This window comes from Magnolia sinica, chromosome 7 (assembly GCF_029962835.1).
Source record: "Magnolia sinica isolate HGM2019 chromosome 7, MsV1, whole genome shotgun sequence".
Classification (NCBI taxonomy): Eukaryota; Viridiplantae; Streptophyta; class Magnoliopsida; order Magnoliales; family Magnoliaceae; genus Magnolia; species Magnolia sinica.
In genome coordinates, this window is record NC_080579.1 from 54994994 (window position 1) to 55010713 (window position 15720).

General features: G+C 35.8%; 1 protein-coding gene across 3 annotated transcripts in view; it reads right to left on the minus strand.

The window, feature by feature from the left end:
* Positions 1-15196: 15196 nt before the first annotated feature.
* Positions 15197-15720, minus strand: part of LOC131251359 (uncharacterized) — a 46507-nt gene continuing 45983 nt past the window's right edge. For all 3 annotated transcript variants that reach the window (XM_058252041.1, XM_058252042.1, XM_058252040.1), the window contains exon 4: positions 15197-15445. The gene's annotated coding sequence lies outside the window, so the exon portion shown is untranslated. The remainder of the gene's footprint in view (positions 15446-15720) is intronic.

Consider the following 15720-nt stretch of genomic DNA (forward strand, 5'->3'; position numbering starts at 1 on the left):
AGCACGTGTGGCCCACACACACGTGGGACACCACCATGATTTAATTGTTTCATCCATTCGTCCAGCGGCCTAGACTAACCGTCCAGTGGATGGGCCTAGATGAAGGTAGAACACAAATATCAGTTGATCCAAACCGAGTGGGCCACACCGACATGAACCCCACCAGGACGTATGTTATATCCAGACTGTCCGTCAGGCGAACGTCCAGGGCCTAAACGTTAGCTGCAAGCTAAAAAATAAAATAATAATAATATATAATATTATAGTGGGACCCACCTACCGTGGTAGCTGATTAGTTGGTGTACCTTAACAGCTATATAGCTGCTGTATTGACGTCAGCAAGTTCTGTGGGCCTGATAATGAGGTACGTGTTATATCCAAACCGTCCGTCCTCTTTTTGGGCGTGGGACCCACCCACACGTGCTACACATGTGGGATGGGGCCCACCTTGTAGTATGGGTTGTATCTGCACCGTCCATCCCTAGACAGTGTGGCCCACTTCTAGATTGTGTTGTGTATCCTCGCTGTCCACACGTGGATAGTGTCAACCCACCACGATGTATTATCTACACCGTCCACCTATGGGGTCCCTTCGTGATGTGCATGCTCCACCCACACTGTCCACACGTGGACAATGGGACCCGCATGATGTAGGTGTTGTATTCACACCGTCCGTCCATTTGCTGGACTTAAGGCACCCACTGAGGGCTTCCTTGTAAGGCCCACCATGGTGTGTGTCATATACACACTATTCAACCATTTTGTCAGGGCTGTGAGCCTCATTGCCTTATGTGGCCCACCGTGATGTGTGTGTTGTGTACACACTATCCACCTGATTTTTCGGACCATGGGCTACCCCATCAGGCCCACTATGCATGCGTGAGGCCCACCTGTTGTTTATGAGGCCCATTGTGATGTATTTGAGGCCCATGGATGTGGTCCATTGTGATGTATTTAAGGCCCAGGTATGAGGCCCGACGTGATGTATTTAAGGCCCAGGCATGAGGCCCTTCGTGATGTATTCGAGGCCCATGGGTTGTGTTCCATTGTGATATATTTGAGGCCCATGGGATGTGGCCCATTGTGATATATTTGAGGCCCATGGGATGTGGCCCATTGTGATATATTTGAGGCCCATGAGTTGTGGCCCATTGTGATGTATTTGAGGCCCATGGGATGTGACCCATTGTGATGCATGTGAGGCTCATGAGTGAGGCCCAATGTGATGTATATGAGGCCCTTGTATGAGGCCCAATGTGATGCATGTGAGGCCCTTGTGTGAGGTCCAATGTGATGTATATAAGGCCCATTGTGATGTGTGATTCCACCATGATGTATGTAATGATGTTTATGATGCCCATCTATCTTCCTAGTTGGTTCTAAATGAGTCATGCCTTGGAAGCAATGATGGTTTAATGTCCACATTGTAAGAGCAATGATGGTTAAATGTCCACATTGTAACTCTCCCTATGGCCCATTATTAGGCCCATTCTCATCTCCCCTTAGTGGGCTAACCCAAATCGTTGGGCCCTCATAATTGTTGGGCCCATTCTTGATATGAGTAGGCCGTCAAGCCCATCCTTGATATGAGGAGAGAACATCATTATTGTAGAGCATGCTTAGTATAGCTCTATGATACATGCCTATAGGGATCATATGTATGCTTGTTATGAGGAGTGATTGATCATAACATATGCCATTGGGTTGGTTTATTATGGGACTCATTGTAAGACGGAGTTGCCCCACATGATCGCGCGGTACACGTAGGATTGCTACATGATTGGATAGTGTAATTCATGCATCTCGCATATATTGTGTAACATGACTACCGTATGCCCTGGCAATATTAGAGTCGTATCCTCCACAGGCGTATCGTGGATGGCAGGATTGAGCACTGAAAATTTTTTCTATATGGGGTGCTATAAATGTCCATGGGTGAAATTTTCTAAACCCTCTTGGTACCAGAGGATGCTCCAACGTCTATACTGAGTGGATACATGAGCGCTGAGTGCTGAATACCAGTAGGCCACGTCTCTCATTGTGTCATGGTCGGTTGTGAGAGGGGTGTGGCCTTACCCGCCCGAGGGAGTAGGCAATGACTAGGCTGAGTCTGACCCAGCTTGAGGAATGGGTCTGCTATCGGCGAGCTGGGCCGATATTGGCAGGCAGATAATGAGGTCTCTTCCACTTACCCAGTTGTGTGCTTGATGAGGCGGCAAGCTGGCGACCCTGGTGATGATCCCAGAGATGTACAGTTCTGATATGTGAATTTACTGAGCAGGAGTTGCATACTCAGTATTTAATTCATTCATTCACTATCCACTCGGGCTGGTGGTGTGCAACTAATTCGTTGTGTACCTTCACAATGGCCAGGATTTCGGTTAGGGCGCGCGACCAACCTGAGATCAGGAGTTTACCACATTAAGTCTGGCTAACCAAATTTAGGTATGGGACTAGTTTGGATAGAAGTTCCTTATGATGAACCCCATAGCTTGCGATACCATATACTATCATCCTGATTACACACTCCAACTTTATCATTTCTTTCACGTTTGCATATTGCATTGCTCCCTCAATTTATAACATTTAATTTACTATGTTTCTGCATTGCACGACTTAGATACAGCTGACGGTATTCATGGACTTGTCAGGGTTTGCATATTGAATTGTTTCCTCAGTATATGACACTGCCTTATTATGTCCTTGCATCGCTTAGTCTAGATAAGTCTAATGATATTTATGGACCTGTCAATATTTCTGATTACTCTGATATTTATATGCTTGGCACATGTAGTGCCCCCATGTACACCACCCTCTAAGCTTTTTATAAGCTTATACACGACCGTTGTGTGCAGGTGACTTAAGTCGCAGCAGCATTGAGGCAGGAGCTTGTGGTAGATCACTTTAGAGATTTTGTTATTTATGTACTTCCCTTTCAACATTATACTCGAATGTTTATATTAGTGGATATGTGGTGTTGATGTTGTATTGTGACTTGGTTATGCTTGTGGTTATTCTCCTTTATAAAAAAATCATACTAAAAATCCTCCTTGTAGGGTCTTAGGATCGGAATCTAGCATATGGGTCCCGAGAGCCGAGAATGGGGTACTATGGAGGCTGTCGACGTCGGATTTAGTGATCAGGAATTCTGTGAGCCTGGTTTCCGAATTTGGGGCATGACAGATGAGTATAAGGAAATAGAAAAATCAATGATTTATGTTAAAATAGACAAAGGTGAAACACTTGAAGAACCTGAGCCACATATAGAGGTATAGGAAGAGGTGGAGCAACCACCTGTCAGGAGAAATTGTAAGTGCTTTTATGTTTAACACACATGGATTGTCAAATTTCGCAAGACAATAGTGCTTCAAGGTCAGATCACAATTATAGAACTACAACTACTCTACATGCCTGAAGATCGGCTTATGATCAACTCAAGTCAATACATTTTCTCAAAAAGTCGATGCAAGATTTCAAGATAAGATCAAGTCAAAGCTCAACACAAGTTATCCCATATATTTGATAAAACATAGGTAGTATAACCCTAAAAAGACCTTAGGTTTACGTACTTTCAAGAAGTCATTAGACTTAGGTTTTAACAGTGTTTTTGCTCTGAAATTCGACCAGCTCAACTTCTGATTCGGCCAACCTAGCTTCCTCGGCTAACCTAACTTCAAGCCCCAGTAAAATAACAAATTTTGTTGAAAATTTGGCCAGTCTAAGTTTTAGTTCGGCTAGCCTAAGCTTGAAATTAGGCTAGCCAGATTGAGTTCAGGCTAAATTCCATCAATGCAAACTTTTGATTTTTGTGAAAATTTTGCCAGCCGAATTTGACCCCGAGCCAGCCGAATTTTGGATAAAATCTTATTCCACACGATCCGATAGCCGTTGGAACGAATCTGGTGAAATCAGGTCAGACGAAGCCAGTCTTAGGCTAGCCAAATTTCCAACATCTTTGGGTATAAATAGAGGCTTTCTCTCATTCTAAAGAACAAAGAAAATTCACTCTAATCCTTCTGCAAGAGAGAAAGAAGCTCAAGTCATCGGCAAGCTAATTGTGTGGTATTTATAATTTAATTTTAGCTTATTCAATTCCCTTTCTCAAAATCATTTTTAATCTTATTCTAAAAGAGTAATCTATACTCTTCTTTAAAATATAAGAGAATTGAATCAAGTAACATTTGGGTTTTTCATTTTTTAAATCTATAAACCCTATACCCTTTATGTTTGATCGAATATTGCATCATTTATATTCAAGAAAGAAGTTCTTCTGTTACAAGCTTCTACTACGTCTTCGAATCTACATTTGAAGATAAGTATTTTACTATTTTATCTCATTTTAGGTTTCTCTGAGATAGCCTGTGAAAATCTCAATAGGTTTTATTTGTGATAGCCCATCAAAATCACAAAAGGAATTTTTATAGTGATAGCCTATAAGAGGCGGGGGGCTATTTATGATAGCCCTTCAAAATCACAAAAGGAACTATGAAAATCACAAGGAACTATATTAGGTTATTAAGGTAAACTTGTGAAAACCTTATTATAGTGAAAGCTAAAGTTACGAGGGTAGTAATTTTGAGAATGGAGTAGGTGTGGTTGCTTTAAGCACCAAACCACTATAAGTCCTTGTGCCTTGTGGTGAAAGCTTTATTCTTTTGGTGGTGGACATTATTTATTTCATTCTTGTGGTGAATGTTGTAATCATTTTATATTCTCCTGGTAGTTTGAAATATTGATTTTAAAGACATTAGTGAAATAAGGTTGTCCTACCTAATACTTTAGGTGAAGGTTGTCCTACGAATCATTTAGAATTAAGGTTTCAATACTCAGGTGATTAAGATTTTTGTATTCTTTACATATTCTGCTTTTATTTCGATTATTTGGCATTTTCCTATTCACTCCCCTCTCTAGGACATTGTTAGTTCTCCTTTTCAAGTGGTATCAAAGTGGGTTGCTCTTTTTATTTTTTAGATTTACCTCCTTGATCTAGATCCAAATCTATAATATGTCAAATTTCGAAAGCTTATCCAATATCAGGCCACCTCCCTTTGATGGCTCTAATTATTCATATTAGAAAGCCAGGATAAGGATCTTCCTCAAATCCATTGATGAAAGTGTGTGGCAGGCCACTATGACTAAATGGATTCCTCTTATGATGAAAGTAGCAACTAAAGATGGAACCATATCAATGAGAGAAACCGCATAGACTTTTTGGACCATTGTTTAGAAAAGTGAAAGTTGTGCAAATGCAAAAACTTTAAATGTAATAACTTGTGCTCTATCACTAGATGAATTCAAAAGAATCATTTCATGCGATACAGCTAAATAAGAATGGAGGGATATTCTTGAAATGACACGTGAAGGAACTGCCATTGTCAAAAAATCTAAATCAAAATCCTCACAATCAAATTTGAGGAAATATGTATGGAAGAAAATGAGTCTTTTATGGACTTCTATATGAAATTAAATGACATAGTAAATTCCATGTAAGGTCTGGAGATAGAATCCCTGAAAGCAAGGTTTGCGCAAAAATACTGCGATCACTTCCTGATAGGTTTAATTTAAAAGTTACTGTTATATATGAATTAAGGGATTCAGATACTATGAAGGTTGAGGAGTTAGTTGGTTCTCTTCAAACTTACAATCTAAATTTCAAAGCTCTTAAATTAAGTTCATTGCTCTTAAATCTTCTAAAATCTAAATCAAAGGATTTTAATGTAAATTCTGATTTTGAAAAAAAAAATGAAGATGATATGGCTATCTTAACAAAGAAATTTTATAGAATTTTTAAAAATAAGAAAAGAATAGATTTTCAAAAACCATTTGATAAAAGAAAAGAAAATTTAAATTTTTTGAAATCTAAAACAAAAGACACAATGTTTCAATTATTCTGAATATGGGCATTTAGCTTATAAATGTCCTAAAAAGGATAAATCTAGAAGAAAATGCATGATAGCTACTTAGAATGAATCATTAGAGTCTGAAACTAATTCTGAAACTAATGAATCAAACCAAGAAAATGTAAATGAATTAAAAGCCTTTTTTGACTATAACCAGAATCACATCTTCAGATAACTGTGATATGTCTGATTATGAAACTCCAAGAAGTGACTTTGAAAATGAAGATGATTTTCAAGGTGCATATGATGCCCTATATAGAGAAAGTTGCAAGATTACAACTAAATTAAAAATTCAAAAAGAAAATCTTGCTAAACTACAATTAGAACTTAAAAAAGTTATTTTACAAAAATCTCCTTTTTGGATTGTTTTGAAAAGACTAAGTTAGATTTGAGTTTAAAGATTTCTGAATTGCAAAAACTTAAATCTGAAAATGAGAAATTAAAACTTGAAGTTTCCTCCCTTCAGAGTTCAAAGGACACTTGGAAATATACCCTTGGTGAGTAGAAACTTGAAAAACTGTTAACCTCATCTAGGCGATGTAGTGACAAGTCTGGACTGGGTTATATTAAAAATAACTCTTTAAAATCTAAGGATTCTACTCCTACCTTTGTAAAAGGAGAATCCTCGAACTCTAAAGTAGATGCTCTAAAAGAATCATACTATAAAAGAGATGACTTCAAAAATTCAAAACCTTTTTATGCCTCTAATATAAAAAATAGTGCCAACTACCACAAATATCAAATAAATAATAATAGAAATCCTCCCTTAAATGATAAAATTGTGGACTTGATTAAAGAGCTATTGAAATCCAACTCTGGTAAGACTAGAGTATATAGAAAAAGGAGAAATCATAACTCCCAAACACAGCAAAAAGTAAAGATCCTCTTAAACTTAGAACCGTAATGAAGTAGGTTCCAAAAGTTAAGTGTCTTGTAATCCACACGACTTTCAAAGTAAGTAGCCATTCAAGATGGTACTTGGATAGGGGATGTTCGAGACACATGATAGGTGATAAAGCTATACTCTCAAACATCAACCAAATAAATGGCGGCTCGGTTACATTCGGAGATGGAATCAACTGTAAGATTATTGGCCAAGGTATTGTACAACTTCCCAACTTACCTCTATTTGAAAATGTTCTATATATTGAAGGGCTAAAACATAATATTTTGAGCATATCTCAGATCTGTGATAATAAACATAGTGTAAAATTTTTAGACACAGATGTGAAATATTAAATGAGAAAGGAAATGTAATATTAAATGGTAGCAAAACTTTTGAAAATTGTTATATAATTGATGACTCTTGCTTAACAAACCATTCATGTTACATGGTCCAAACAAACGAGACTGAAGTATGACATCAATGTCTTGGACAAATAAACTATAGAGATCTATATAAATTGAGCAAAAGATATCACTTACATGGCCTACCCAAACTGAAAAAGAGGAAAAAAGTATGTGGCACCTGTCAGATAGGCAAACAAGTTAGGAGTAGTCATAAGAAAGTGAACTCATTAGCCATGGTTAGACCTCTTGAACTTCTCCATATGGATTTAGTCGGACCAACTAAAACAGAGAGTATAGGCAGAAAGAGATGTTTTCTATTTGTAGTTTATGACTACATTAGATATTCTTGGATAGCCTTTATAAGAGAAAAGTCAGATGCTCTTGACAAGGTCAAAAAACTTATAAAACGCATCCAGATTGAAAAAGAGTTGTCTGTGGTCAAAATTAAAAGTGATTACGGAACTAAATTTGAAAATAACAATTTTAAGAAATACTATAATGATCATGGAGTACTGCATGAATTGTCTGATCTAAAAACACCTTAGCAAAATGGTGTTGCTGAAAGGAAAAATAGAATTTTGCAAGAAATGACTAGTGTAAAGCTAAATAACATGAACTCACCTAAATATTTATGGGCTGAAGCTGTTAGTACTGCGTGTTATATAACTAATCGTGTTTACATTAGAAAAGTTAAAAACAAAACAGCTTATGAACTATGGTTTAACAAAAAGCCCACTGTTAAATATTTTTGAACTTTTGAAAGTAAATGTTTTATTTTACATGACAATGAAAATTTAAGAAAATTTAAAGCCAAAGCGATGAGGGAATATTTTTTGTATTATACTCTAAATAGTCGGGCGTACCGACTACTTAATAAAAGAACTGGGGTTATACAAGAATCGATAAATGTAGTGATAGATGATTGACAAATCACACTCAGTCTTGATCAAGATGATGATGATATAAATTTGGTTGATATACTTAATCTTCATCTAAATATGACAATACTACAAGTTTAGTCAAAGACCATCCGACTAATCAAATACTTAGTAACCCTCACACTGGCGTTCAGACAAGAAGACAACTTGAAAATATATGTAATCATGTTTGCTTTATTACCCAAATTAAACCGAGTAATATAAATGAGGCACTCGCTGATGAAAGTTGGATAAATGCCTTGCAAGATTAATTAAATCAATTTATTAATTAAAATGATGTATGGTATTTGGTTTTCAGACCTATCGACAAATATGTGACTAGAACCAAGTGAATTTTTAAAAATAAAAATGATAAAATGGTGAACGTTATAAGAAATAAAGTACGATTGGTTGTACAATGTTATACTCAGATTGAAAGTATAGATTATGATGAAACCTTTGCACCAGTTGCGCGTCTTGAATCAATCAGATTATTTATTTCCATTGCATGTCATAAAAAAATCAAAATATATCAAATAGATGTAAAAAGTATTTTTCTAAATGGTGATCTAAATGAGAAAGTTTACATTGAACAACCAAAGGGTTTTGAAGATTCCAAACTTCCCAATCATGTTTACAATCTTAAAAAGGCTCTTTATGGTTTAAAATAAGCTCCCATGACATGGTATGAAAAGTTAACTAAATTCGTACTTAGTCATAATTTGATCATGGGTAGTGTTGACAAAGCCCTATTTGTCAAGAAATATAATGATATACTGATTGTTCAAATCTATGTTGACGATTTTTTTATGGATCTACTTGTGCTAATTTATCTACTGAGTTTGCAGATCTCATGAAATCCAAGTTTGAAATGAGTATGGTCGGCAAACTAAACTATTTCCTTGGATTATAAGTCAAATAGCTTGAAGATGGCATATTCATCTCTCATACTAAATATGCATTGAACTTTGTAAAGAGGTTTGGTTTTGAAAATGGTAAGAATTTTAATATTCCGATGAGTACGATTCTTAAACTCTCAAAAGATGAATCAGGTAAAAGTTTAGACTCTCGACTATATCACAATATGATCAGTAGTCTTCTTTATTTAACTGTTAGTAGACCTGATATTGCATTCAGTGTTGGCATTTGTGATAGATATCAATCGGATCCTAAATAATCTCACTTATCTGTTGTCAAACGGATAATCAGATATGTCGCAAGTTCTGCGAACTTAGGCTTATGTAATCCACATGATATGTCTATACAAATCGTAGGTTATACTAATGCAGACTTGGCAGGTAATGTAGATGATAGAAAATCTATCAGCGATGGATGTTTCTATGTTGGAAACTGCTTAGTATCATGGCTTAGAAACAAAATTCCATATCTCTAGCCACTACAGAGCTGAATATATTGTTGCAAGGAATGCTTAACTCAGCTAATGTGGATGAAAAGAATGTTAGCTGATCATGGAACTACGCAAGATACAATGACATTATATTACGATAATTCAAGTGCAATAAATATATCTAAAAATTCAATTCAACATTCTCGTATAAATCATATTAACATAAAATATCACTACATTCGAGAATTAGTTGAAGATGAGACTATCATGCTAGAACACATTCAAACTGAGAAGCAGCTTGTAGATATACTGACTAAGTTGCTTGACAGTGTTAAATTTTTAAATCTGAAGCATGATATTAGAATGTGTATTGTTAAATAATTATTCTTTTCTTTGCATTTATGTTTATGTTTATTTATAATTAAGAAATGCATGAAAAGAAAAAAAATGTTAAAAAAATTAAAAATCAAAATTTTTGGGAATATTTTCGGCTAGCCCATTCCTAATCGAAAAATTCAGCCAGCCGAGCACATGTTCGAGCTAGCTGAAGTTCGCGCCGATTGAACAAAAAGGGAAAAACCCCCCAAATTCTTTCATTCTCCACTTCTTCTTCTTCGGCTAGCCGGTGCTCCATTTGACCAACCCATCAACCCAACTCTCTTATAAGTGATTTTATTTCAATTTCCTTCAAGATTTAGGTTGTCCATTCCTAGTTTGCAAGTTTGTGTAGTTTTTCTTCAACTTAAAATCCTTTTTTTGTTGGGTTTTCTTCAAAATCTGATCTACATTTTCCGTTGTAATTTTTCTTGTGCTTTAAGATGGAACCAAGAGTTAAACGAACTATACGTAAGTCAAGAGCTGGTTCATCTTCCCAATCCATCCCTCTTGGTGTACGATCGTTGCGTTCACCAGAGGATGACCCGAAAAATCTTCGGGATTTCCTCACGAGAAATATTATTATTGAAAAATCTATAAATCTAGACCATGTTGCTCATTTTGGTCTTGTTGAAATCCTTTCTAAGGTTGGATGGGAAAGAATTTTGTATTGGGGTGGGACGGCTTATCGGTCTATTGTGCAAGGCATGTTTGCCTCCATTTGTGATGTCTCTCTTGAAGATTTATCATTCTCAATTAAATTTTTAGAAGAGAATCATTATTATGTCTTTCATTATCTCTGCTTTAATGGACATTCACATAGCAGATGATGAAATACCAATCGCTACACTTTCAGAGAAAATGACTAACTCTGAAAAACAGTCGTTTACAAGGGTGTTGTGTAGTTTTAATGCAGAATGGCGGTCCGATAATGCATTGCCCTCTAACAAGTTATTTCCTAAACATCGTGTCCTGCATCGCATTTTTACATCTAATGTATATCCAAGAGTTGCGAATAAGACTGATCTTACTCCTATGCTTCGTGTCTTCCATGCAATTGTCATGGGTATTCGTATTTGTTTACCTTCTTTGATCTGTTACGTCATTATTCAATTTCGTTTGCATCCAAAGTATGGGTCGATTCCATTTAGACATCTTATGTCTAGTCTTTATTTTCATTACAATGTCCAAATCCCTACGTTTGAGGCACCGAAATCCGAACTCCCCTTTAATAATGCAAATTTAAATATGATGAACCTCACTCCACTACTTGAACAAAGAGAAGGTCAAGAAGAACCGCAAGAGGCGGACACCACCATGGAAGATATCCTCAATGAATTAGAAGATTCAGATGATCCAGCTAATTCTGACTATCATCCATCTCAATTTAATGAGAGGTTATCTATATTAGAGGAGAAGGTTGATGCACTGCATGTATCTCAGGCATCATTAGCCCAAACCTAATAGTCTACAATGAAGTACATGAAAAAGTACTTTCATCGAATCAATCGGAGTTTGTGGATTAATGATCCTTCGATGCCTGCACCATTTTCCTCAAGATTAGATTGAGCTAGATTTGCTTATTTTCTTTATTGTGGATTTGTATTAAACTATATTCGATTGGTTTGTATGGATACTTTCATGACTTGTTTAGATATTTCATTCACTGTCTCATACAGTGTTTTTCATCTTAATGATTTATTTTAGATGTTTGGATTTTGATGTTATTCCTACTTCTTAATATTCATTACTGTTATTTTACATAACTTTGATATGCTTCATGATATATCTTATCATTTGTTCTTCCTTTGTCAACTTGTGACAAAAAGTGGGAGAAATTGGTGCTAGTAATGTGATGAATGGAATGAATGTGATGTGCTTACATATTTTCTAGCTATATATTATATTTTGTACATAGTATATGTTGTATTTCTCAGAGGGAGCATCAGTTGTGCACAATTGGTTACAAGGATTAAGGATGAACATTACCACCTACATAGGGCAACTTCAAGTTTGTTAATCTTGTGAATGAGTGTGATCATAAAATATTAGTGGATGTATTGTATATATTGTGTATTTTGTCATGAAATTAACAAAGGGGGAGAGTGCTTTTATGTTTAACACACATGGATTGTCAAATTTCGTAAGACAAAAGTGCTTCAAGGTCAGATCACAAGTATGGAATCACAACTACTCTACATGCCTGAAGATCAGCTCAAGATTGGCACATCTTCTGAAGAAGTTAAGGCTCAATTTCAAAACAAGATTGAGTCAAAGCTTAAGACAAGTTATCCCATATATTTGTTAAAACACAGGTGGTATAACCCTATAAAGACCTTAGGTTTAAGTACTTTGAAAAAGTCATTAAACCTGGGTTTTACCAGTGTTTTTACTCTGGAATTCGTCCAGCCTAACTATGGTTCGGCCAGCCTAACTTCTTCGGCTAACCTAACTTCAACCCTGGGCAAAATAACAAATTTTGTTGAAAATTCGGCCAGCCTAAGTTTTGGTTCAGCTAGCCTAAGCTTGAAATCTGGCTATCCTGAGTGAGTTTGGGTCAAATTCCAGCAATACAAACTTCTGATTTTTGCAGGAATTCGTCCAGCCGATTAGCAAATTCGACAAGCCGAATTGTGAAATTCATCTAGCCAAATTTGACATCGAGCCGGCTAAATTTTGGATAGATCTTATCCCGCGTGATCCAATAGCCCTTGGAATGAATCTGGTGGAATCCTGCTAGCCGAAGCTAGTCTTAGGCTAGCTGAATTTCCAACCTCTTTAGCTATAAATAGAGGCTTTCTCTCATTCTAAAGAACAAAGAAAATTCACTCTAATCCTTCTGCAAGAGAGAAAGAAGCTCAAGTCCTCGGTAAGTTAATTGTATGGTATTAATAATTTAATTTTATCTTATTCAATTCCCTTTCCCCAGATCATTTTTAATCTTATTCTAAAAGAGTTATATATACTCTTCTTTGATATCTAAGAGAATTGAATCAAGTAGCATTTGGGTTTTCATTTCTAAAATCTATAGAATCATATACTTTTTCTATTTGATCGAACATTGCGTTATCTACATTCAAGAAAAAAGTTCTTTTGCTATAAGCTTTTATTATGTCTTCGAATCGACATTTGAATATAAGTATTTTACTATTTTATTTCATTTTAGGTTTCTCTGAGATAGCTTGTGAAAATCTCAATGGGTTTTTATTATGATAGCCCATGAAAATCACAAGGAATTGTATTAGGTTGTTAAGGTGAACCTATGAAAACCTTATTATACTAAAAGCCAAAATTACAAGGGTAGTAATTTTGGGAGTGGAGTAGGTGTGGTTGTTTTAAGCACCAAACCACTATAAGTCTTTATGCCTTGTGGTGAATACTTTATTCTTTTGGTAGTATATGTTATTTATTTCATTCTTATAGTGAATGATGTAATCATTTTATATTATATTGCTAATTTGAAAGATTGATTTTAAAGACATTCGTGAATTAAGGTCGTACTGCCTAATACTTTAGATGAAGGTTATCCTACGAATTATTTAGAATCAAGGTTTTAATTCTCAAGCGATTGAGATTTTTGTATTCTTTACATATTTAGCATTTCTTTTAATTATGTAGCATTGTCCTGTTCACCCCCTTAAGAAATCGCTAGCTCTCCTTTTTAGAAATCCACCAAAAGATCGCATCTTGTGTTTGCTCTCATTACAGATGAAGGGGGTCTGTCTATTTTTCAAGAAGCACTTAAAGACAGATGTCGAGAGGTGGATGATGACAATGCATATGACATGAACTCGCTATACAAAAATGAAACGTGAGAGTTAACGAAGCTACTCATTAGGCGCGGAAGAAACTAGATAGGTACAAGGCTAGATTGGTAACAAAAGGTTATGTTTAGAAAGAAGGTATCGGCATTGGTGAAATATGTATGCCAGTGGTAAAGCAAGTATCTATCAAATTTGTATTGGCTTTAGTTTTCCAATACAATCTGAAACTAGAACTGAAACTGTTATATGCAAAGACAAAGTTTCTACATGGGGAATTAGAAGAGCAGATATATGTGAAGCAACTTAAAGGTTTAAGGTGTAAGAAAAGGACAATTTAGTTTGTAAGTTAAAGAGGTCATTGTACAACCTGAAATAGTCATCCAAGTAGTGGTATAAGAAATTTGATTCTTCCATGTTGAATCATCGGGTTACCAAAAGCGAATTCGATCATTATATCTATTTTAGATCATTGAGTGATGGAGAATTCATTATTCTAGTATTGTATGTTGATGATATGCTTATTACGAATCATAACATGCCTAAAATCAATATATTGAAGGCTCAATTATCCAAGACATTTGAGATGAAAGATCTAAGAGTTTTAAAGAGTATTTTTTATATTGATATACACAAAGACAAGGAAAGGAGTAGGTTATGGTTGTCTTAAGAGGAGTATCTTGAGAAGGTATTGGTCAAGTTTAGACTACAAAAGATTAAATAGGTTAGCACATCCCATACTGTTCACTTTCGACTTTACTCAGAGCAATATCCAATGTCAGATTAAGAAAAGCGGTATGTCTCATGTGCCCTACTCGAGCGCAGTTGGCAGTCTTATTTATGCCATGGTTTGTATTAGACCGGATATTTCACATGCGGTAGGTGTTGTGAGTAGATATATGTTAAATCCTGGTAAGAAATATTGGGAAGTAATGAAATGGCCACTTTGTTGCATATGAGGTATGACGGACTATATCTTGGTTTTTGAAAATTCTAAAGTGAAACTTATAGGCTATGTGAATGTGGATTATGCGTGCAATGTGGACAATAGAATGTCGACTTTCGGTTACTCATTTGTTTTAGTGGGTGGAGCTATCAGTTTAATGTTGAAACTTTAGTTTGTGGATGCCGTTTTCACAATCGAAGTTGAATACATGACATTGACAGAAAAATTCAAGGAAGATGGTTGGTTGAAAAGGATGATGAATGAGTTGAGGCTAAAACAGGAAGTCTTGCCTATGCATTGTGACATCAAGAGTGCGATCAATTTGGCAAAGAATTTGGTGTATCATTCTAGGACTAAATATACTGATATGCATCATCATTTTATCCGGTAGATGCGAGAGGAATGAGGTGTTACTCTTAAAAAGATTCACATCAGTAAGAATCCAGCAGTTATGCTTATGAAAGTTATTCTTGTAGAGAATTTTAAGTTTTGCTCGACTTCTCTAGGCTTAGAAAATAAGAAATGAAGTTGGAGTGTTGTAACGCCCTGAGTTTTCGGAACTTGAGTGTTAACCTTTAAAAATAGTCAAATTCAGGTTTTTTTTTCTTTTCTTTTTCTTTAAGAGTTAGCAATTTAGTGAAAGATGGACAAATCAAACATAAAAGAAAGTTTGCACTTACATTCAGAATATACGAGCGGCTGCCCATAATGACTTATACAAACCAATGTCTCTATATTGACAAATACAAGAATTTCATAATTTACACGTGAGAAATAATAAAATGCATATAAATTTGAGCCGCAAGATCACACAGCTTATCTTGGCAAATACAGCCATGCATCCCTGATAGTCGTACCCTGCTCTTTATCAATATGAACATGAATATCTTTTAAGCCACCTGTATTACCTATACGGTTATATATTCGATGAATGAGTGGCCAACTCAGTGTGAATTTTCCTCAAGATTACACACCGCCGCCTTAGATAAGCATAGTTAAAAACAACAAGGCATTCAAAATAATATATGATGCAGTCTTATTTAAATGCAAAGATGCGTGAATGCACATCGACCTGGGGATGCTCATCCAGTCAGACTTGAGCTCGTCACCCATGCATAAGACCAGTCATCAGCGTAGTACATCACGGGCGTACATCATGTACAACATAATGACCAAGCCATCA